Source organism: Chlorocebus sabaeus, chromosome 16 (genome assembly GCF_047675955.1).
Source record: "Chlorocebus sabaeus isolate Y175 chromosome 16, mChlSab1.0.hap1, whole genome shotgun sequence".
Classification (NCBI taxonomy): Eukaryota; Metazoa; Chordata; class Mammalia; order Primates; family Cercopithecidae; genus Chlorocebus; species Chlorocebus sabaeus.
The window spans coordinates 25,738,773-25,761,946 of NC_132919.1; the positions used below are offsets into that span (position 1 = coordinate 25,738,773).

Sequence of the window (23,174 nt, forward strand, 5' to 3'; positions counted from 1 at the left end):
GCCACTTATTTAATATGAAACTGTGCCTGCTTGTTACTTGGTAGCAGACCTGGGAGCCAGGTGGCCTGGGTTCAGATTCCAGCTCCGCCTCTTACTTACTGTGTGAACTTGGACGGGGCTGTGTACAGTCAAGCAGGTTGTGCACTGCACAACGTGGTGAAGGGTTCCTGAAATCCAGACTACCCTTATTGCCAGGAATATGCCTTTTGTGGGTCTGTGCTGTGTATGTGCAGAGGATGTGAGGCACTCTTTCACCTTGCACAAAGGCACTGCATGGGTTGGTTCTGGCTCTGGCTTTGGGCAAGTTACCTCTGCGCATCAGTTTCTTCTTTCGTTGGGAGAATAAATGAGTTACGACATGTAATGTACTTGGAACAGTGCCTGACACATGGCTAAGAACCATGGTAAGGATTAGATGCTGATTATGTGTAGTAGCGGAATGAGCTGAGCCTCCTGGGTCTCCTCTGAAGGCTTACCTTGAGTTTCCCAAAGCCTGGCATTTAGGAGAGGATATAGCTCCCCACCTCTTACAGTTTGGTCACTGAGTTTTCATTTTTTTCCCAAAGATTACAAAGATTTCCAAAGGTTCTCTGTAAACCTTAAGCTTTTCCAGGTTGCAGCTGCTTAATCTTAAGGCAGATGACCTTGGTGTTCCTGGTGCCTTCTTCGTCTGAAAGAGGATGAGGTAGTTGGGGCTAAGGACACCCCGGGTAGTCTAGCAAGATTTGCCATTCAGACATTTGCGTAAATCTTCTCCCTAAACATCAAACTGGAGAAATACAGGTGTGCTATAGGGAGAATGAAAACAGCCCTTTCCAATTTGGGACAGTTTGCTTGGAAGGTGGGGCCTTACCCCTGTGGCATCCAGATCTGTTCGGTAACTGCAACCTTCTTCTTCTTTTTTTTTTTTTTTTTTTTTGTCTTTCTTTCTTTCTCATGGTTCTTGTATGAATTCTAATTAAGAGACATTACATTCAGAATTATAACACTCATAGTGATAATTTTCAGAAGACTATAACAACTTCTTTGCCACTTAAGGGGTACAAAGGGTGCAGCTGTTTCTCTGAATGAATTCTTAAATAAATTACTACTACTATGTCTGGAATTGGTGGTTCTTGGTCTCACTGACTTCAAGAATGAAGCCGTGGACCCTCGCGGTGAGTGTTACTGTTCTTAAAGATGGTGTGTCCGGAGTTTTTTCCTTCAGATGTTCAGATGTGTCTGGAGCTTCTTCCTTGTGGTGGGTTCATGGTCTCGCTGACAGGAGTGAAGCTGTAGACCTTCGCAGTGAGTGTTACAGCTCTTAAAGGCAGCGCGTCTGGGGTTGTTCATTCTTCCCAGTGGGTTGGTTCGTGGTCTTGCTGGCTTCAGGAGCGAAGCTGCAGATCTTTGCGGTGAGTGTTACAGCTCATAAAGGCAGTGTGGACCCAAAGAGTGAGCAGCAGCAAGATTTATTGCAAAGAGTGAAAAAACAAAACTTCCACAGTGTGGAAGGGGACCCGAGTGGGTTGCCGCTGGTTGGCTCCGCAGCTTGCTTTTATTCCCTTATCTGACCCTACGCACATCCTGCTGATTGGTCCATTTTATAGAGAGCTGATTGGTGCATTTACAATCCTTGAGCTAGACACAGAGTGCTAGACAGAAAAGATCTCCAAGTCCCCACTAGGTTAGCTAGACACAGAGTTAGCTACAGAGTACCAGTTGGTGTATTTACAGACCCTGAGCTAGACACAGAGTGCTGATTGGTGCGTTTACAATCCTTGCGCTAGACACAGAGTGCTAGACAGAAAAGTTCTCCAAGTCCCCACTAGGTTAGCTAGATACAGAGTACCAATTGGTGTATTTTCAAACCTTGAGCTAGGCACAGAGTACTGATTGGTGCATTTACAAACCCTGAGCTAGACACAGAGTGCTGATTGGTGCGTTTACAATCCCTTAGCTAGAAGTAAAAGTTCTCCAAGTCGCCACCAGACTCAGGAGCCCAGGTAGCCTCGCCCAGTGGATCCCACACAGACTGCAGTCGGAGCTGCCTGCCAGTCCCCAGCGGTGCCTGCACTCCTCAGCCCTTGGGCGGTTGATGGGACCGGCGCCATGGAGCAGGGGGCAGCGTCCATCGGGGAGGCTCCACTGCAATGGGGGAGCTCAGACATGGTGGACTGCAGGTCCCCAGCCCTGCCGCGTGGGAAGGCAGCTAAGAATTTGAGTGCAGCGCTGGCAGCGGACACTGCTGGGGGACCTGGGGCAACCTCTGCAGCTGCTGGCCTGGGTGCTAAGCCCCTCACTGCCCTGGGCAGGTAGCACTGGCCAGCGGCTCCATGTGTGGGCCGTGGAGCCTACACCTGCACCCGCTGGAACTCGTGCTGGCCTGTGAGCGCTGCATGCAACCCGGGTTCCCGCCCGCACCTCTTCCTCCACACCTCCCCGCAAGCAGAGGGGGTCGGCTCCCGGCCTTGGCCAGCCCAGAGAGAGGCTCCCACAGTGCAGTGGCGGGCCGAAGGGCTCCTCAAGCGCCGCCAGAGTGGACGCCGAGGCTGAGGAGGTGCCGAGAGCAAGGGCTGCTAGCACGTTGTCACCTCTCATTACACTCGAATTTTCCTACTTGTAGCTGTGTTACAGGTTACTGACCGCAGGTCCATGTTCCAGACATTCTTTGCCAACACAGATTAATTAAAAGAGAGCCACCCCCAAAGCCTTAGGGTGAATTGGGAAAGAGAAAACAGGCCATTCCTTGGTAAAAGTTTGTACATCTTTCCCAATACATCTTTTTATTGAGAACTTCCGTTTTTATCCTGTGTTACTCCTCTACCATCTCACACTCTTGCTCTGTCTGCTGGATTTTGGCCACAATGCACCTCATTCATTTGTATCAGTTGCAGTTGTCAGATGGACATTTGTTGATGGTATTCTTCCTCATGCATCTTTTTTAAAGCACCTTCCTGAGAGGTTTTGCTCCTGTAGTTTTTATTGGTTGTTATTCTGACAGCTGAACACCAGGGTTCAGGTTGAGAGGTCCTCTCAACGTACTGGAAAACTTATGAACTCTTTCTCATCAGCACGCAGTTCTGTATTTGAAACAGCAAATGATTCTTGGGCCATGGCATCGGGGTGATATTCGGGCTCCTCCTGGTGGGCGGGTGGGGCTCTGTGGGAAGTAGAGCTGCTCCAGCAGCATGCTGGTGATCTCCTTCCCTAGGACATGGGTACTCAGGAAGGGCGGACGCTCCCCTTCACCTTTTCTCTCCTTTCATGGGCCATAATTGTTTTGGTCCGAGCCTTGATGTTCTCCCAGCACTTCTTCAGCTGTTTGAAATCTGGCAGGGACAGCTCAGCTGAGAGTTGTGTTTGTGGGCCAGCGCCTGCAAGTACATTGCTTAAGGCCAATAGTTTGTGCATCACTTTTCTTATATTCCAGCACATATTTGTACTTTTCTACTAAAGCCAGCAGGGTGCTCTTTTCTAGTTCTAAGAAGTATTTGGCAGGTTTTATAATTTCATTGTTTTGCATTTTCCACTGTATTTCTTCTGGCCGCTAGGCATCCTGTAATCCCAGCTACTTGGGAGGCTGAGGCAGAAGGACTGCTTGAGCCCAGGAGGTCACGGCTACAGTGAGCCATGTTTGCACCACTGCACTCTAGCCTGGATGACAAAAGGAGACACTGCAGCGGCATGCCCCGCCCCCCCCCCCCCCTTTTTTTTCTTTTTTGAGACAGAGTCTTTCTCTGTCACCTAGGCTGGAGTGCAATGGTATGATCTTGGCTCACTGCAACCTCCGCCTTCTGGGTTCAAGCGATTCTCCTGCCTCAGCCTTCTGAGTAGCTGGAATTACAGGTGCCCGCCACCATACCTGGCTAATTTTTGTATTTTTAGTAGAGATGGGGTTTCACCATGTTGGCCAGGCTGGTCTTGAACTCCTGACCTCAAGTGATCTGCCCACCTTGGCCTCGCAGTGCTGGGATTACAGGCGTGAGCCGTGCCCGGCCTGACTTCTTGTTTGGGGCACAAGTCAGACTGTATAAGAATCATGAGAAAAACAGTAATATCTTGGGCTTTCACCAAATGCTTTATCCTGGTCAGCACTATCTTTAGAAGACATAAATTTCCATAGTTTCTTGATTTTAGGATATATTTCATAGTTTAATATTTCTGAAATTGGGGGGGTTTGTATGATATCTTTAATGTAGTATTTCTTTGCTCTCCCCAAATGCTGTTATTACATTGATTATGTGTCTCATAAATGAACATCCCTACCTCTTGTGGGTCATCCAGGAAGGAATCTGTTTTATTGGTCAGTAGAAAAGGCTCTGACCTAATTAGTGTATCAAGTAGGTATTCTGTATAAGTTAATGCATTTATTTTATTTTTTATTATTTTTGAGATGGAGTCTCACTCTGTTGCCGAGGCTGGAGGGCAGTGGTGCCATCACGGCTCACTACAACCTCCACCTACTGGGGTTCAAGCGATTCTCGTTCCTTAGTCTCATGAGTAGCTGGGATTACAGGTGCATGCCACCATACCTGGGTAATTTTTGTATATTTAGTAGACAGAGGATGCCACCATGTTGGCCAGGCTGGTCTCAAACTCCTGACCTCAGGTGATCCGCCCACCTCAACCTCCCACAGTGCTGGGATTACTGGCGTGAACCACTGTGCCTGGCCAAGTTAACACATTTAGTCTTTGGAAGAAACTGAAGCTCAGGACTAGGTCACTAATTTGTTAAAGGTCACACCGCTAGAAAAGAGTAGATCTAGTACGTGAGCCCAGCTCTGTCTAACCATAATGTTCAGTTCTTTCTCCATCCCAGGAGAGACCTGTACTTCTTCACCTCTGGCTCCTGCTATTTTTTTAAGCCTAGGGTGCCCTCTTCTCTTCCTATTGAAACTTCATTTATGGGCCAGGCACTGTGACTCAGGTCTGTAATCCCAGTGCTTTGGGAGGCTGAGAAGGGAGGATCTCTTGAACCCAGGACTTTGAGACCAGCCTGGGCAAGATGATGAGACTCTGCCTCTACAAAAATTAAATAAATAAATAAATAAATAAATTAGCAGGGGTAATGGTGTTCACCTGTAACTCCAGCTACTCAGGAGGCTGAGATGGGAGAATTGCTTGAGCCTGGGAGTGTGAGACTGCAGTGAGCTATGATCACGCCACTGCACTTCACCCTGGATGACAAGAGAGAGACCCTGTCTCTACTGGAAAAAAACAAAAAACAAAAATCCCAAAACAAAGCTTATACCACCTGTTCCCCAAAAACCTACTGGGAAAAAAAAGCTCCATTTATTATTCTTTCAATTTGAATAACATTTTGTGATTATAAAAATGATACCCGTTCTTTGAAAATACAAAAAAGTAAAAAATAAAACTTTTCTATTTCCAGTGTTTACATTTTGAGATGTTAAGTTTGCTATAAAAATAGCAACTGACCCCAAACTTGAAAAAAGAAAATTAATGCCTTTAAGTTAAAATAAAAAAGATATGTGGAGATCATACTGCAAATGTAGTTTCCTTATCTTGAGTTGTTAACTTTCTAGAAGATTATGGGCATTGCCTCATATCATTAAATACACTGTTAAAAGGGACTTAAAAAAAAAAAAACAAAAAGTTGCCTCATAGTTTTCTGTGATTGACACACCAGAATGTAGTTACCTACTTCCCCATGTTTGGCTATTTTAAGTTACACTTCCCTGAATAGGCTTATGCTTACACTTAATTGTTTCTTTAGGATAAATTCCTAGAAGTGGAGTCTGGCTCAAGGGGTGGGGGCCGCTTGTGGGGCTTCTGTTACATCGTCCTGTTTCTCTGCTGCCCTCCAGGGGGGCGATGCCGTTCCACGCCCCCACTTGAATCTGAGGTCTTTAGGGTAGGAGATGGATCATTCATTTCTGTATTGTTTGCAGGGCCTTGGCACCATACTGGGTAACTAGTGGGTACTCGATACTCTTGAATGGATGGATAGATGGACACACACTGTTCTTAAAAAACAAACCAAGCTGGGCGCGGTGGCTCAACACTCAAATTTTACTAATTAAAATAAGCAAATATGCCGGGCGCGGTGGCTCAAACCTGTAATCCCAGCACTTTGGGAGGCCGAGATGGGTGGATCAGAGGTCAGGAGATCGAGACCATCCTGGCTAACACGGTGAAACCCCATTTCTACTAAAAAATACAAAAAACTAGCCGGGCGAGGTGGCGGGCGCCTGTAGTCCCAGCTACTCGGGAGGCTGAGGCAGGAGAATGATGTGAACCCGGGAGGCAGAGCTTGCAGTGAGCTGAGATCCGGCCACTGCACTCCAGCCTGGGCAACAGAGCGAGACTCCGTCTCAAAAAAAAACCCAGCCCATCCCACACCCGTCAGCAAAATGAGTCTAATGCCATCTTATGAAATTGCTCTTCCTTCTGCATCTTTCCCTTTGGAATCAGTGAGGTTTTGCTCCATCTAAAGACCCAGCAGGGGTTCACGCCTGTAATCCCAGCACTTTGGGTGGCTGATATGGGTGGATTGCTTGAGCCCAGGAGTTTGAGACCAGCCTCGGCAACATGGTGAAACCCCATCTGTACAAAAAATACAAAAATTAGCTGAGTGTAGTTGTGTGCGACTGTGGTCCTGGGTACTCAGGAGGCTGAGGTGGGAGGATCGTTTGAGCCTGGGAGGTCGAGGCTACACTGAGCCATGATTACACCACCACACTCCAGCCTAAGCGACAGAGTGAGACCCTGTCTCAAAAAACAAAACAAAACAAAACAAAACAAAACAAAACAAAACAAAACAAAACAAAACAAAACACCCAGCAGGGCAGATGGAGTAACCGGCAAAGCCGGCCTTAGCGGTGAGGTTGGGCATGGCAGCCTGAGCAGGGATCTGCTCCAAATAGTACATCTACCGTGGGCTCCTGGACCTTTCTCCTTTTGCTAGAAGAGAAGCACCAGCACCCTTCCTTTTCCTCTTGTGACGTTTTAAAATGTATTATTACCATTCATAGCCTTATAAAATCAGTACACGGTAATTACAGAACATTTGGAAAACACAGAAAAGTAGAAGGAAGAAAATGATTACCTATAGCCTTCCCACTCAGATCAGCCCATTCATAAATGACATTTCTGCTGTGTTTTCTTTCAGTTGTGTTTTCCAGGCAAAGACTGTGTGTGCAAAGTTTTGCTTACGTAGTTCTTGCCATCCGTCATGCAGATTTTTTTGTCCTGCCTGTCGCTTAGTAAAATAACACAAAAAACTTCCTATGTTTTTGTAAACCTGCTCAGTGGCTTTGTCATAGGTGAGTAAGTGTTTTTACCATCGCCTCCTTAGCTGGGCTTCTATTGTGGGGTCTTTGGGTTGTTTGCACTGTGTCCCTCTAGTAAACAATGTCGGGATGGACAAGTTTATGTTGGGTGTTTCCTTGTCCCTTTGCTGGTTACCCCAGGCAGACTGGCCCATACCAGCCCTTCCCCGCTTCATTCTCCTCCCTTGGGGCCAGTGCCCCATTTGCCTCTCGGTTTGTGTTTCTCGGTCTCTGTGTGTAGCAATATGTTGAGAAATGGCTTCCTTTTTCAGGAAGAAAACTCAAGATGTTGAGCCTTGAGGAGGCCGTGCACAAAGGTGCAGAGTCCTGCTTGCTGGATCATGGCCTTGGCACTGCAGGGCGGCCCCCTTCTGCCTCACAGGCCCAGGGTTACAGAGGGTGCAGGTGACCGAGAGGCCACGCCTTTGGAGGGGCTGCCTGGCAAACCTTTTCCCCTGACAGTAAGCTGAGGGGGTGGCCCTGGTCATATGCTGCAGGTCTCTGGAGAGGATATAGTGAATACCTGGGTCCATTTTCTGCCTGATCCCAGACTCGGATCTGTCATGGCAGATCTGGCCCCTGCGTTCTGTGGGCGAGCGTTGGGGGAGAACCCCTCCTGTGGGGTTGCTGAGATGTGTGCTGCGCTGGAGGTGGCTTCAGCCCTGCTCCTCTGAGCAGCTGCTTGGAACATCCTGTTGAGCTCCAGAGAGCACTTCAGCATACAGCCAGTGGCACCCTGAGGAGCTGCGGTGACAAAGGCCACTGCAGCACTCAAGGCTCAGGTTTGGATGGTGGAATAACATTGCCTGGGTTCACCTGCCACCCTGGACAGTTACTTTATCTCTCTGTCTTTCACCTCCACGTGGGGATAGTAATAACATCCACCTCCCCGGATGAAATGAGTTAGCATTCTATACACTTCTTAAAACAGTCCCTGTTTGTTAATTAAAAATAGGGAACCAGTGTTACCAGCTAGACCAGTTGCTCACAGAAGGTTGAACCCAGGCCTTCTGCCGTCCAATATGGGGGAAAGAGTGCTGGACCAGAACCAGGAGACCTGGAGACCGTCCTGGCACTGCCTTCTACTTTGTGTGACTTTGACTGAGTCGTTGTCCCTCTCTGGGCCTCAGTTTCCTCATCAGTTTTTCATCTATTTCTGTGAGATGACCTTAGGCCCTTCTTAGAACTTACAAGGATTTTGTAATTTAAAGACATTTCAGACGTCTCAAGACGAGTCTGGTCCTGCTAATAATCCCCACTGGTTGACGTGGTCCTTAGATGGGGCTGATTGCAAAGGCCAGAGGGCAGGAGATGCAGAGCCCTGTAGGGTTTGCCCGGTTTTTCTCGGTGCGGGTGAGCTATCCTCCACCTGGAGGGTTACAGTAGCTGGGTCACCCGGGAACAGGCTGTGGGAGAACTGGCCTCCTTGGGAATGTGCTGTCCTGCATGGCAGCGGTACATTTCAGGTACGGGCTGCTCTGTGAGGCCACCCTGTGCTCCAGCCCGCAGCACTTGAGACTGACTTGCCCTGAGGTCTGTGTGAGCGAAATCGGGTCTTATGCAAGAGTGAGTGCGTGCATCTCCGCTTTGAGCTGTTACGTCAGAAAGCTAAATACAGAGAGTCCTTGCGACTGGAGAACTAGCAGGAGGCCCTCGCTCTGATTCTTTGTCAGCGGGTGGGATGGGGTAGGATGTGGCTTACAGGCCACTGTGGAGGAGAGGACTGTGCTAGGAAAGAGGTTGGAGCTGGTGGACTCTCTCCCAGGCGCTGCTTTTCCCACAGACCTTCTGGAAGGTTCTGGCCTCCTCCTGATCAGGTGGCAGAGCATCCCCGGGGCTCCTCACCAGGATTCGTGTGCTCTGTGTCAGTGATGTCTCCATCTGCATCATTGCTGGTGGAGCACAGTGGGAAAGGTCAGCCTTCGAACTGTGGAAGGTCAGACCCAGCGCCTCAAGCCTGGAGGGGCAGCATGGGGCATCAGCCTCTTATGAGTTTAAGTTGGCTCTGGCACATACCAGCTGGGTGACATTGGGTTGGCTTCCTGACTCTCTGAGTCCTTTTTTATACATGAGAACATTTGTACTAAGATGCCCAGCATTGGTCTGATGGACAGTAGGCACCCCAAAAGTCTCAGTCATTCAAGGAGGTAATGTAACCCATAGTTAAGATCATGGGCTGAGCAGCTGAACTTCCTGGGTTCAGTTTCTTGCTCTGCCACTTACTAGCCACATGATGTGGGACTGTTCCTCATCCTCAGTTTATGCCTCTGTACAATGGAGATAGTTATGTTAGGGCATCTCTCATAGGTTTGTTGCAAGGATTAAGTGAGTTAGTTCAGTTGTCCCTTGGTATCCTCAGGGGACTGCTCCCAGGAACCCCCTAGGATACCAAAATCCAAATTCTCAAGCCCCCTCTGTACAGATGCAGATGCAACTTTTTTTTTTTTTTTTTTCTTGGACAGAGTCTTACTCTATCGCCAGGCTAGAGTGCAGTAGCACAATCTTGGCTCAGTGCAACCTCTGCCTCCAGGGTTCATACGATTCTCCTGCCTCAGCCTCCCGAGTAGCTGGAACTACAGATGCACACCACCATGCCCAGCTAATTGTTGTGTTTTTAGTAGAGGCGGGGTTTCACCATGTTAACCAAGATGGTCTTGATCTCTTGACCTCGTGATCTGCTCACCTCGGCCTCCCAAAGTGTTGGGATTACAGGCGTGAGCCACCGCACCCAGCCGTAACCATTCGTTTTTTAAAAAAGACTTCTGATCTGCCATTGAATCTATGGATGCAGAACCCACAGATCTTAAGTGCTGACTGTACACATGAAGTGCTTAAAGCAGTGTCTAGCGCATGATAGCCACCCTTGTTGGAGTTAGCTGTCACTGTCTAATTTCTTCAATAAGGGCGGTCAGTTCATTTCTTGGGAGCTTGGCAGCATACCGTCTCTCTTTATTTTGAGATGCATCCCCACTCTGTTCAGCTAGAGCTTGTCCAGGGTGAAGGGGTGTGTGTGGGGGTGTGTGTGGGGGTGTGTGTGTGTCACCGCTTTTTTTCAGCCGTGTCACCGCTATTCAGGTCTGGAGAGAGCTCCCCTTGCAGCCTGTGGGCCAGGCCTCTCCTTGGCTGACTTCTTTGGGCTGTGTGTATCTTGTTACCCATCCTGGTTTGCCTGCCTCTTCTGCACAGACTGTGCTTAGAGGTTTGTGTTGCACAGTTTGACTCGGGTATGCCCAGCTTTTGAACTCCTGAGAATGAAGTAAGGGCCAGGAAAGCCATCCTATCAGTGTGAGTGTGTTCCAGCCACACCTGGCCTTGTCTATGTTTGCCCCTTTTCAAGGAATACACTAGGGTAGCTTGGAACATGCCATGTAGATGGAGTCATCCAGGAATGTGTTTAAGAATCTTAAAGCAATAAACAAGTCAGACTAACTGCTTTCAAAGAATACACGAGACTGGAATTTTCATGATAGAGATGGCTGACAATGAGTGTTAATCTATTTTAGCAGGCCTCATGTGAAGCAACAGATATCCCCCTCTTCCCCCATTTTACAGATAAGGCAGAGAGTGGTTAAATAATCTGAGTGAAAGCAGCTAGTCAGTGGCCGAGCTGGGATTTGAACCCTGGTCTCTTGGTCTCTAGGCCCCAGCACCTGACTATCCATCACTATACTGCCCCTGGCTGGCATTCCTGGGATTATGCAGTGGCGGCATCCTGTCCCCTGAGCCCTTTCTCATCCCCCACTAATGGTGGTGCTGGTGATGTGAGCCCAGTTACAGCTGTGTTGCCTGAGGTGCACAGGGCCTAGGGGGATAACTGCATTATCTTTAGCCATTGCTTATTAGAGAGGGTGGTCTTGCCTTCTTTCTCCCTCCCAGAGCTGGTATCACCTAAACCTTGCTGCCATTTTATTCCTGGGTTCCAGGTCTGATTTTTATTTCCCCTACATCCCTTACCTCCTTCCTCTGACCAGACAAAAAATAGTCCCTCAGGAAAAGAGCTTTGAGGATTATACAGTGGAGATGGCTGTGGCTAATCAGTGACCTTCTCAGATTGCTTAGGAAAAGCATGATTGTCCTTGTCAGGACTTTCTTCCCTGAGAGGCATCTAAGAGGTCCCTGAGGTCACAACTGGGAGTGACCCTGGGTGGGACGCAGTGTCTCAGGGGTGCTTTGTTTAAATCTATGAGTTTAAAATCATGCTTTCCCGGGTGGGAGTTGGGGTGGGCAGTGGTTGTGAAGCTGGCGCCACAACATAGGATGGTGTGTAGCCTTGGCCATGTCCCTTTACCTCTGAGCCTTGGTTTTCAGTGAGGATCAGATGAGGTGCTGTCTTGCCAGAGCGCTCCGTAAACTCTGCAGTGCTGTGACTGAGTGTGAGGTGCTGCGACCGAGTATCCGTAAGGTACACAATCATCACATTGGTGTGTGCCACAGAAAGAACGGACAGTCATGTCACTAGGGGTAATTCTGGTCTCATTTGAAACTCAGCGTGGTGATTTGGTGCCAGAGGTGTTCCTTGGGCCTCTGGTACAAGTGGATTGTTAAAAGAGTGTGGGTGCTGATCTGCCCTCATGCATAGAGCTTCATTTCACAGCCGGTTGCTCTCCTTGTTCCGTGGGAAGCTTGCAGATACATTAACAGATCAACAATCGTGATCCTTCATCTGGATGCTTGCCTTCTGCGCTCTTCCCCAGTCACCCGTCCTGGTTTTCCTATCAGCTGCCAAAGGCACAGCTTTGACGTTAAGATTAAGATTGCAGCGAAGGAAGATGGGAAGGAATCTTTGCTGGGAGCTCGCCGTCAGTCAGCTGCTGTGTCATACTGTTTTGTCTTCACAGTGATCTTTTGAGGCTGCTCTTTGTGCCTCATTTATAGCAGAGGAAGTAAAGGCTCAGACATTCAATTGCCCATGGGCCCTTAGCTGGTAGGAGTCAGGGGTGAGATGTGTACTTGGGTCTGTCTGACTCTAATGTCCATGGTCTTTCTGATTAAAATGATTAAATCTCCCTCTCTGTCTTGCCAGGAGCACCTAGGCCCACTCTTCTTTAGGGGATGGTATGCTTCCTGCCCTGCATATGGGATGGAGACGAGTGGATGGAGGCAGCATCCCCAACTGGCTGGAGAGGGTCCTATGGGGCCTGGCCACGATGGCAGACACTGCCTCTCTCCAATTGCTTTCTGTCTGACCCACCTCCAGGGGTGTGGGGAAGAGTTGGAGATGGTACTGTTGGAGCAGCGGCTTGTGCTGTTGGCAAGCATAGGGTTCCCCTCTGTCTGGGAGACAGGGCAGGCACAGCGCTGAAGTGAGAGACAGCTGGGCTGGGGCTGCCTGTGGGCTGAGTGCCCTTTGAGGGTGGAATCTCCAGTCGAAGAGCCCCTCCCCGAGAAGCACCAAGTCCTAGTAAATCAAACAACAAACAGGGCTCTGCTTGGGCGGCTCATTTGCTGGAGAAACTCAGTGCTTCAGCTTCCTGCTAAAGGTATGCTGGTATGCCAGAAATTCCCTGGACAAGCAAGAAGGGAAGTCATGTCTTTATAGTAAAAACACTAATAAAACAGCTCTAGAATCTTCTCCTTCCTTTACACCCACACTACCACTAACTAAATTACCTTTTGTTCTTATCATTTGCTGAATTGCAGTGCTGCTTAATTGATTTTCCTGTCTTTGGTTTCTCCACACCCACTTCAATCTGTCCTCTTTATGGTTTCCAGAATGAGAATCGTTCAGAAATGCAAATCTGATCACGTTTTTTCCTTCGCTTCCTGCCCCACACCTGTAAGATTGAGTGCAGATGCCTGAGTGCAGATTCCAGAGTGACCTTCTGGAACTTTGTAGGCCCTACATGAACTGGGTTCTCTGACTGAAACAAAAAAAGCGGTACCAGCCATTGATCTGGAGGGTCCAAGAAGGCCCTGCTCGTGCACTGGCCCCCGGGTGGGGACCATTCCATCAGGGGCAGGCCCAGGGCCACTCATTATGGTCTCTTCGTCATAGTAGTCAGGGCTCTGGGAGACTCTGTACTCTGTTGGACAAAGTAGCCACAGACCAACCCAGGTTCAAGGGGAGAGGAAATAGACCTCTAGATTGGAGGAGTGTCATATACTTTGTGGCCATCTTCAATCTGCTGTGGTTGTCTACACTCGTATGGTAGACTCAGATGATCCTGTGACTACCCAGTAGGGAAGAAGAACCCTTACCACCCACTGCCAGGAGCAGGGGCTCCCCCACCTATTCTTTTTCTCTAGCAAATGCAAGATCTTACATAGCCTGCTTCACTCCCACACTCACCTTGTTCACTCCGGGAAACTGAGTCTTCATGTGTCTTCCTAAGTGCAGGGGTGCAGTTGGGGGTTGTATTCCCAAACACTCAGCATCAACTGAATCAGGGTAGAACAACAAGGATTCCATATCTCTAGCTCACGGCAAATGTCTGTTATATAATGGACTTGAAGGTACTCTAAGGTACTGCATGTGGTTTACAGTATGCCAGTGTCCTTTTTCAAGGATATGTAACTCTCAGCCTCAGTTTCCTCAGCTGTAAAATGAGATTAATAATGGTACCTGGCTGGGTGCAGTGGCTCACACCTGTAATCCCAACACTTTGGGAGGGCGAGGCAGGCAGATCGCCTGAGGTCAGGAGTTCGAGACCAGCCTGGCCAACATGGTGAAACCCCGTCTCTACTAAAAATACAAAAAATTAGCTGAGCTGGTCATGGGCACCTGTAATTGCAGCTACTTGGGAGGCTGAGGCGGGAGAATCACTTGAACCCGGGAGGCGGAGGTTGTAATGAGCCGAGATCAGGCCACTGCACCCCAGCCTGGGTAACAAGAGCAAAACTCCGTCTCAAATAAATAAATAAACAAACAATAAAATAAAAATACCTATCAGAGGATTCATGTAGGTATTAGGTGAGATAATATAGAATGTATATAGCATGATACCTAGTACATAGGAATGCCCAGTTAAATAGAATATATCTAGTTGTGGTTAAAACAGTCCTGGAATACAAAAATTAACTCAAAGTGGATCAAAAACCTGAATAAAAAAGATAAAACAATAAAACTTCTAGAACCCAGGAGAACATGTTTGTGAATGTGGGCTTGACAAATATCTCCTAGATAGGAAATAAAAAGATTGTTAAGTTGGACTTCACAAAAATTAGCTGCTCTTCGAGATTTAAGAACTTTTGGAAGAATGCTTTTAGATGGCATGTGGTTCGAAGAAGAATGAGGGATACCTTTTTTTTTACTGTTGTAGGTTTTCTGGAAGCCAGCAGGAAGCCTCAGCCTTAGAAACATTAGCCGTAGAAGGAGGTTTGGAATAATGTGGACTTAATAGAACTACTTTTGGTTGCAAGTAACAGAAAATGTGACTGGAATAGGCCATTATGTTTCTCCTGCAATGAGTCTGGAGTTAGGTGGCACACATGTGCTGGTTTTGTAGCTGAACAGGGATGCTGTCTGGTTTTTCAGGCAGTTCTTGCCATCCTTTTGGTTGTGAGATGGCTGCTGCAGCTTGTCCGTCTTCAAAATGGGCAGGAGGTGTTGGCAGCCCCAAGATCTGTCCCATGCTTTCCCAGCAGGTCCCCTAGCAGGCAGGTCCTCATGCCTCATTAGCCAAAACTGTCACAGCTAACCAGCTTCAAGGGAAGCTGAAAGTGGGGACTGAATCATCATGAGGGCTGTGCAGGGACCCCATCCAGATCAATTACGTCACACTTGCTGAAGCTGAGGCTCGTGGGCTGTGATGTGAAGACCGGGCTGTGAACCACTGACTGAGACCAGTTCATCACTGGGCTTTGTTCAGGACCCTGAACAAAACTGGGTCCTGTGAGCCAGGGAGAAGCTGGGAGCTGATATTAGGTGGAGATGAGCAGTCTGAGCATGGTGCTCCACTGGGCGTGGCGGTTCAGGCGCCCCTCATCCTTCTGGGGGAGTTCACATTGCATTCATTGATCCCTGGTGTCCGGGGCACTCATCTGTCCTTGCCCCTTGCCCCTGTCCAGCCCTTTGTCCTTTTCTGTGATGGCCTGAGTTGCTAAGCCAACAGTCACATCCCTGGAAAGGAAGCCCTCTATCTTTCCAGCATCGGGCACAGTCTCCTTCTCATAGTTGGTGCGCATAGGTCAGAGTTTAAGGTGCCTTGCCTTCCCCATCCCTCCCCTCCAGTGGCTCCCCAGGGAACAGGCCTTAAGGATAGGTAAGGGGTTTGACCCATTGGCAGAAATCTACCTTTGCCATTAGGTGCAGCCTCTGCCTTTTCCCCTAGGCCCCTGCTTGGTAATTCACACCCAGGTCCCTTTCAGTGTGCAATGTCAGTAATACTCCAGGATTACCTGTTGTGATTGAGGGGTTGAGCGGAGGGAAAAACTAGTTGATGGCTATGCGCTGTGGGCCTGGTGACCTTCAGACAAACACATGGAGTGTGTGTTTGAACTGGCACACAGGCCGTGCTGATGAAGGATCTGGTCTGTGGGCAACACTGCACCTGTGGCTCCTGACACCTGGGCCAGCACTCCCCTCAACCTCCCGGCAGAAGCACCGAGCAGCGGGGCTGCTGTGTCATGGACTCTCATACTGGGACAGAACTGCTCTGCTGTCTGTTGCTTTGCCTTTCCTAGCCCTCGGTCAGGTGTCTGTGCGGACACATCTGTTCCCCCGACTTGTGTGGGTTCCTGAAAATTATGAACCCCTGCTGCTTATGACCGTTGTCCTTAGAGTCCAACAGTGCCTGGCATCGGGAAGAGGTTTGGTTGTTGGATGACTGGATGATGGGCAGAAGTTCTTCGTTGCCCTTATTCAATTGCTTCAGGCACAGGGGAGTTAGGGGGTAAAGTGGGTATCTTTCTTTCTCATGATTTAGTCCTGTTGGTCCCCACAACCCCTAAGGACTGCTGGTACTAACAGCACATGAAGTATTGGGGGTTGTTGTATCGAATTGAGGTAGGAAGGAAAACTTGAAAGGCAGATCAAGACCGATCATTTACTGGTTTTCAAAGAATTGCTTTCTGAAGAGCAGTGTTTGGACTCACCTTGGCTTTGCAGGTGGGAGCTGTATTAGGCTGTTAGGTCAGGGAAATGCCTTCCTCTTCAGTTCTGCATCTCACAACCTCCATGGCGCGTGAAATGGCCTAGCAGTTGTTCCTGAGAAAACTCGGGCCCTTGGCCATTCACCCTGGCCCAGCCCAAGCTCTGCATTTCCCAGGAAGCATCATGGCTGCTTTTAACGCATATTTGACCACAGTCTCTTCTTTCCCTGACTGCTCATTCTTAGTACTGGAGCAGTGGGAACAAGTGATTTATCTAAGGTGGGTGCTTAGTTGCACAGAGGAACTAACTCATCAGTGCTTCCATACAGGGTCTCTTGCACCCACTGCTGCACCAGCCAAAGGCAGTCAGTCATACTCTTAGACAAGTGAGCTCGTTTTGTCTTAGCCTGGAGTTGAACCTCCCATCTACAGTCTGTTGTCAGGTCCTCAGACTTTGCATTCCCAGTGGAGCTGAGGGAAGGGCAGGAGGCCCTGAGTTCCCAGCTGTGGCCGTTCTCACCCCTGGCCTCCTTGGGAACGTCTCCACTTGTGGTCTGGGTTAGACTTGTTTGTTTGTGTTTGAAGTTCCCCGACTCCGAGTTTGACGTCAAGGCAGGATTGCTGGTGGGAGGCTTGGCGGGGAGGTTGTCTCTACACAAATGCAAAAGCCTGGCAGCTTCCCCAGGAGAGTGCGGGTGCGGGCGGGGCTGGGCGAGGGCTGGCTGTTGCGAAATGCCCAGCTCAAGGATTGAGGTCACTTGTACTTTCTCCTCTCCTCGCCCCACGTTCCCCGTGTGCTTCTCGTGCTCTGCCCCATGCCCATGAATGTCAGTCCCCGTGGGTGCCCTGGAGGGCTGGGTAGTGCTGGAGCCAAGGGCTGTCTCTGGTGCCCTTGGAGCTGGGTGCCGTGGTTGCTGCACGCCTGTGTGTGGAACTGTCAGCTGCATCACAACCTCCAGAGGCCTCCTTACATTCTCAGAAATCATTTTGCAACAAGTTGGCCATGGCAGCAAGGCTAGACTGCTTAGCTGACTGGGTTGGCGGGAAGTTCTCAGAAACGCACTCCAGCTTTGGGAAGGAAGTGGAAGATGTAAGGGGAGCTTCCCCGAGGCGTGGACAGGACGGGCCAATAGTGGAGGAGGAGCAGCAGCTTCAGGGACCACTGGAGGGAAGGCTGGAGTAAGTCACCAGGGCTTTGGTGGCATCCTGAGGTTTGGGATGGTGTAGTCAGCGACTTGGCAGGAGCAAAGACTGCTGTGGGCACCACATAAGAGTCTGGTGCTGCCCACTGAGGAGGAGGGAGTCGGGGTCTTGTGGGTGCTGGTGAGCTGGAAGCTGTCCAGGAACTGCACCTGCCACAGGAGGACTAAATAGAACAAGAGGCAAGTGATGGACGAGTGGAGTGGCTGTCCAGTTGCTTCATGTCACTCTGTAAAGCATGCTAGGATCTTCTTAAAAGGGATGGCCTCAGGTTATAGGCAGGATGATGGCTAGTTTTAATGAATGTAGTGCTGGCTTAGAGCCATGGGTGGGGTACAGCCCAGAGGGTAGGTTACTGCAAGTCAGGACCAGAGGTGGTGGCCCAGTTGGGTGGCTAGATACATTTAGAGGGTGTGGGCAAGCCTGTGGCTCTTATTCACAGGATTCACTGCCTGGAACAGTCTAGGCGTGGCTGGATTTTGGGCTTTGGATCGCAAAAGAGGTAGACCCTGCCCACTGCCATCCTGCTTGTACCAGTCAAGACAGCTTAGGGTGTGGGTTGCAGGAGTCATTATTTTGAGAGGTGCATAGAGAGCATTAGATTGAGGTTGGAATGCCTTCTTTAACCATAGGATTCAAGAAAGTTACAAGGGCTGGTGCCTTGGTTTCCTCATTGTGAGATGGGAATAATGAAGTACACCTTTAAGTCTTATGGGTTTCACATGTGTGGTTTCATGATTTGTGAGTGATGGTAAAGGATGAGCAGTGACTTGTCATTTGGCTGAGGCTGGACTCGATGGCAGGCATGTGGGTGAGCATCCCTGTGCCAGTGAGTGAGGCCAGTGTGCTGCCCAGCACCCATATCCCGATATAGCTTTGTTTTTCTTTACTCAATGTTGAGTATACAGTACATCCCATCAGAAGTCTGGAAGGGTCTGTAGTGTTTTCAGTTACACATGACTGTATTTTGTGGAGGGAATGATGTGCTTTAGGGACATTGCCAGCTTTTGGGTTGTGTGTGAAGATTGGAACATCGGTCACTCTTGTGCTATCAGGGATCTACTCTAATTCCTAGCTTCTGGAATTTTCACTGACAATCCAGGCAGAGGAAGTGATATGGTACAATACATAAGGAAGAGATTGTTAACACTGCTAGATTGACAAATGAGTATTGATATGATTCTGTAACTGAGGGAGCCTGCTACTATACATAGGAAACTGGTGTCCATGTTAGCCTGTGCCTTGGATTCATTTGTTCATTTATATGCTAACATCTGTGACATCTGTCATGACAGATTTAGCCTCCTGCCCTGCTTCTGAGACATGAAGACTTGGGCCACTGAGAGCGTCCTGTGGCAGCCAACAACCAAAGTCAGGGTTAGGGTGACAACCTATAATAGGCCTTGGAATCTGGCTGCTAACATAGCCAAGATCATGTGTTTGAGAGTTGCCCACAGAAGAGACCTCCCCATCTCAGGCCCTGCAATTTTAGAGTGGAGCTAACTTTGTTTGCAAAGTCAGTCGTCTGGAAAGAGGTGTTTTTTGCAAAGGTGCAAAAAAGCCTGGGTGGGGTATAATCCAAATGGCACCTGTCAAAAGTCTTCGTGCTCCTCCTTTTCGAGGTCATTCTGCAGGCTGAGCAGGAGTAACACTAACAGAGTTCTATTTAGTGAGCACTTTATGTGTTCTGGACATTGGACTAAACACTTTGCATACATGAGTCTGCAGCAAATTCTCAGCAGTGCTGTGGGGCATGTATTATATTTTCTCTGCTTTACAGAGGAGGAGACTAAGATGACACGATCTAGATCCTGCCACACAGCTGATGTGTGATGGTGCAAAAGGTACAGCCTCCTGGCTGCCAAACCCAAGCTTCTCGCAGGAGGGATGGCACCACTAACTAATGGTAGGCATGGCCTCTGACTAGTCAGAACAGGTGCTGGTGGTAAACAGGAGGCGTGGGTCGTCTGCCTGTCACTGCTGCACTGCCCAGCCAGTCCAGCACAATGACTGGCTTGTCCCTGTCCACACACCCTGTGGCAGCCCATGGGAGCTTTCTGCCTGGACTACCATTTTAGCTGGTGCCAAATGGTCTCGCTTTTAGAGGCAAGCCAGCTATTGCTCCAGCTCCACTGTGGCAGCCTCCAAGGGATGGTTGGTTCTGTGGCCACAGAGGAACCCAGTCTCCCAAATCAGACTGGCCCACATGTAGGTTGCCTGGGACAGCCATGACACACCATAGAGGATGGGCTCAGGATGCTAAGGGGCACCAGCTATGGAGACGCAGGTTGGGGCACAGTGTAAAGGAAGGATGACAAGGAAAGGACCTGCAGGTTGGGGGCATGAGGCCTCCATGTTTCTGGAGATCCCCGCAGTTCTGGGGGCTGTGTCCTTTACCTGCAAAAGTCTCTTTCTTCAGTGGCACATGCTTCTCCTTGGCACAGTATCGGTTCAGCCAGGCCCACGCTCTCCAGGGATGTCTGACAAGCCTCACCACCATCCAAGTGCTACTCGTGGAGCCTCCATTTGGGAGGTCTGTGCCAGAGTCATACCAGAACAGCTGGGGTGGCAGATGACACTGAGGCCGATCAGGATGCCAGGTTGGGGGTACAGATGTTCCTTTGGACAAGTGGAGCCGATGTCATTTCTGGTGACTGAGGTTGGAGGTTAGCATCTTCTGGTGCTGAGGTTGGAGGTGAGCACTCAAAGGAGGATGGGATTGGGTTCCCTGGAGTCAGCTGGGTGGGTACAGGTCTTGGCCCTCTTGCCTTTAGAAGAAATGTACCTGATTCGCAGGTTCCTCCGGCATTGTCCTGAAGTCAAGACCAGATTTCAGGGTCTTCCTTAGTCCCATCTCTAAAATTTCTAACATGGGCAGATTCCCACCTATATCTTCTGTATTGCCCAGGGAGGTAATAAGAGAGAACCTGAGAGCTTCGCCCGAGAAGAACACCACCCACGTCCGCTGCCGCCGCAAGAGTGTTTTCTGTGTTCCACACATTTTGCTGAACATTTTACATTCATATTTTTCTCATGTAAGCCTTCACAACAGCCTTTTGAGGTGGATCAACCCCATTTTACAGGTAGGGAAAGTGAGGCTCACAGGTTAGATCCTATGGCTATGTTCACCCAAGGGAATGGTGTCAAGGGACTTTAGGGCTACAGATGTCCTTCATGGAGCCACACTGACTCCTGGGTATGGCTGGAATAACCAGTGGTGGAATAATAGGACCCGTGGTTTATTTTTTGCTTGTTCCAAGCACTTTGTATACAGCAACTCCCTTGGCCTCAATCTCAATAAAATGATACTCTTTTTATAGGTGGTGAAACTGAAGCTGAACCAAGGGGGATTTCCCCAAGGTCTTTGATTTTAGATGTCAGAGCTGGGACTAGAGCTGAGCTCCTTCAGCCCCAGATACTTAGTGAGTGCCTGCTGTAGTATTGGTAGCACCCACCAACTGTTTGTGGCTGACCTGATACTCTTCTCTTTCCGTAAGTCAGGCTCTGGTCAGGGCTGGGGTGGGCCCACAGTACATTCTTGAAGCAAAAGAATATTGGGGTGTGAGAGATGTGGGTTCCAGCCCAGGGCCTCCCCTGTGGCCAGAGACCTAATGACTCTTTCCCTCTTGCCGCTGGTCCCATCCCTGAAACCCCAGGTGCTTGTCTATTCCGGAAAATTTATATCTTGCGGTTTTGTGGTTAAGAGAAAATGACGCTACCAATGAAAGGTCCCGGTTTAGGCCCCCAGGGCTGGGCTGGCAGGCCCCACTGTGGTTTGTCTGGGAAAGTAGCCCCTTGGTGCTTCTGTGACTGCAACCAACTTTCCAAGAAGTGAGAGCAGCTTCATTTCACTCTGACGGGGAGTGGCTGCCTGCAGGCCACCTCCATCCTTTGTGAACCAGAGAAGTTTTGCTCTGTCAGCAGAACCCAAATCTGCAGAGGTTGTTTCTTGACAAGTTCTGGGAGATGCCAGCAGCTGGGTCATGCTGCACTGCGTGTCTTCCCTTTTCCTTGTCTCAGGCACAGCTCGCCAGGTTTATGGGTTATCTGGGTGCAGAGAAGAACCACTTCAAGTTCTGCGCAGTCCTACCCATGGGCCTGCTTTCGGCTGTCTAGTGGGGATCTCTACCAGCCTCTAAGAAAATAAACTGCTTGCTCCTTTTCTAGGGAAGCTGCCCTGGCTTTTGAGATGTTCAGATCCCTGTCTCATCACTTGCCCAGTTGGTGTTTGTTTTTTGCTGCCGTTTGATAAACTTTGTGTGCCTGTCTGGCACAATGTATTGTGTGTTTGTGTGTTCATCCTTTCAACAAAGGTTTTAAAATAGCAAACCAGGCCAGGTGTGGTGGCTCATGCCTTTAATCCCAGTACTTTGGGAGGCTAACACAAGAGGATCGCTTGAACCTAGGAGTTAGAGACCAGCCTGGGCAATATGGCAAGACCCCATCTCTGTTATAAAAAAGAAAAAAAAGCAACCCATGTGCTGGGTGCTGTGCTGGTTCCTGAGGTCTGTTGGTGACTAAGAACACCAGCTGGACCCCACCTCCCAGAGTTTCCAGCCTGAAGAGGGAAGCAGACAAGTGTGAAACATCAGAACTGCGATATATGATCTGGGCAGGGGGCTGGAGGGCTTGAGGAAGGCTTCCTGGAGGAAGGGGTATCTGAGCTGATCCTTGTAGGCGGAGTCACTGTGAAGAGCTTGCTTAGCAGGGGACCAGAGCCTCAAAGCTGAAAAGGGCAGGCAGGTTGTGGGGAGGCTGAACTGGGTAAGGCCCAAATGCTGGCTTAGGCTAAGGCCAGGTGGGCTCATCTCGATGTTGGCCTGTGGTGGCTAAAGTCTTGTGCAAATGGCGTATGTTATGAATCATTCCCAGAAGCAGGGCCCTTGAAGGCCATGTGCCAGTGACAGAAGGGCTCTAGTGCTGCTGCTTTTAGTGCCAGCAGCCCGACCTCTCTAGTTAATGTGGAAAAGAGTGGTTCTGAGTTTGCACAGCTGTTTGATTTATAGTCCTGTCTCTGGTCAGCCCTTTGAAGTGGTGGTTTCAGAGCCGCGTGGAATGGAGGGAAGGGCTGGCTGTGAGAAACATGGGGATAAGGACCACACGTTTTCTTCCTCTGGCACTTCTGAGCACACGTTATGTGCCAGGTCCTGTAGTAGGAACTGGGGATATGAGGGAAATATGGTCCTTGCCCTGATGTCTGCCCTGACTCTAACCTAGTCTCTTGGAGGTCTCCATGCTGTAGTTGAATATGAGCTAGGTATCATCATTCCTGTTTACAGGTGGGTGAACTGAGACTCAGAAAAATTAATTATCTTCCTTGGGGCCGTGCAACCTAGTATACAGTGGATTTGAACCCAGATGTGTTCAACCCAGAAGTCTGGGAGCTCATGTCTATTGGGGGGAGATCGAGGCAGAAGCTGTTAACTGTAGTATGAGGCCCCTCCATGATCGGGGCTCTGAAAGAGTCACACGACACACCAGGAAGGGGAGAGGTGGACTCTGACTTGGCCTGGGTAGGAAACTCCAGCAGGTATTGGAGGAATAGCTGCTGGATGAGTGTGTGCCTGCTGGGCAGGGCCAGGGGCTATGGAACGGAGCTGGGGGCTGGGGGAGGTTGGGGCCCTGGTTTTGGAATTTGCCTCTGGTCTCACTGGGTGGGATGGATCAGAG

General features: G+C 49.4%; 1 protein-coding gene and 1 pseudogene across 3 annotated transcripts in view; one reads left to right on the plus strand and one right to left on the minus strand.

Moving 5' to 3' along the window:
- Positions 1-23,174, plus strand: part of KSR1 (kinase suppressor of ras 1) — a 173,449-nt gene that overhangs the window by 70,053 nt on the left and 80,222 nt on the right. The gene's annotated exons all lie outside the window — the stretch shown is intronic.
- Positions 2,668-3,695, minus strand: LOC103242596 (myb/SANT-like DNA-binding domain-containing protein 3 pseudogene; annotated as a pseudogene).